Below are 1,561 nucleotides of genomic sequence, written 5' to 3'. Positions count from 1 at the left end.
ATTCTATCATATGATAAAAATGAAATACAGAGACTTCATTTAATTTCAAATACAATTTTAGAACCCAAGAGAGTTTTAGATTTTATAGTTAGGCTGCTCTTTTGATGGCCAAGAGAACTGAATCTAAAAAGATCAAGTATGAATTACTCAAGTTTACACGGGGATCACAACTCACAGGAACTAGTCCTTGGAAATACTGTTGACCAGTCCAACATTGTTTCCATAACTGCCTCCTCTACAGATTAAAAAAAAAACAAAACAAAACTTGTAATAAGTTTAAAAGGCTGTTTTGTATATGCCAATTGATATTTTAAAAATAAAATGTATTTTTAAATTTCTTACATAGGTTACAACTGACAGATGGAAGATAAGAACCAGACAGAAGTGACTGAATTTCTTTTCTTGGGCCTCACAGATCACCTCCAGCATCAGATTGTCCTCTTTGTCATGCTTCTCTTTGTCTATGTTGTCACCCTGGGGGGTAACGTAGGGATGATCATTCTCATATGGACTGATCCAAGACTCCACACTCCTATGTACTTTTTTCTCAGCCACTTGTCCTTTGTAGATATTTGTTCTTCTTCCATTGCCCCCAAGATGCTGTGTGATATCTTTGCGGAGAAAAAAGACATCTCTTTTGTGGGTTGTGCTGCACAGATGTGGTTTTCTGGTTTCTTTGTGGTATCTGAATGTTTCCTCCTGGCTTCCATGGCATATGACCATTATATGGCCATCTGTAAGCCCTTACTGTATACACTCATCATGTCCCAGAGGGTCTGTGTGCAGCTGGTTATGGGGCCTTATGCCATGGCTTTTATAAGCAGCATGACTTACATGACACTGACTTTTCTCTTACCCTTCTGTGGTCCAAACATCATCAATCATTTTTTCTGTGATATTTCACCACTGCTTTCCCTTGCATGTGCAGACACTTCCATGATTCAGCTTGTATTTTTATATTTGGCTGGATGTATAGGAATACTCAGTGGCCTGATCATCATGGTCTCCTATATTTGCATCCTGGTGGCCATCTTGAAGATCCAGAGTACTGATGGGAGGCAGAAAGCTTTCTCCACTTGCTCTTCTCACCTGGCTGCTGTCTCCATCCTCTATGGGACTCTTTTCTTTATCTATGTTCGGCCTGGCTCAACTTCCTCCCTGGATATCAATAAAGTGATTTCTCTGTTTTATACTGTGGTAATCCCCATGTTGAACCCCCTCATTTACAGCTTGAGAAACAAGGAGGTAAAAAATGCATTCAGGAGGAATTTTGAAAGGAAAAATTCTCTAATGGTTTTGGTAATATATAGCTCTGCCATGCTGTACCGTAGATGTTGGTTCATAATGTGTGGTAAAAAGAACACTGGGCTGAGAATAAATTCTTTTTAATTCCTGGGGAGTTACCAGGTTACTTATAGACAGTCTATATACTTTTTTCTCCAGTCTTCATTGCTAAGTGATGGGGAATACAAAATAATTTGCAGATATATTAAAGGTATAAATGTAATGTATGCCAGAAGAAAATCCAGAATATTTATGTATTTTCATATGTGAGATGACA

The 1,561-nt window shown here is 38.2% G+C and overlaps 1 pseudogene across 1 annotated transcript; it reads left to right on the top strand.

Moving 5' to 3' along the window:
* The first annotated feature begins 360 nt into the window (after window positions 1–360).
* LOC308351150 (olfactory receptor 5G3-like) lies at window positions 361–1,291 on the top strand (annotated as a pseudogene). The gene has a single exon. The product of its transcript is annotated as an olfactory receptor 5G3-like (transcript).
* The last annotated feature ends 270 nt before the right edge of the window (window positions 1,292–1,561 follow it).

The sequence above is a fragment of the Martes martes genome, assembly GCF_963455335.1.
Source record: "Martes martes genome assembly, chromosome: 10".
Taxonomy (NCBI): Eukaryota; Metazoa; Chordata; class Mammalia; order Carnivora; family Mustelidae; genus Martes; species Martes martes.
The sequence above is the reverse complement of the archived record's forward strand: the minus strand, read 5'-3'. Positions and strand labels throughout refer to the sequence as shown.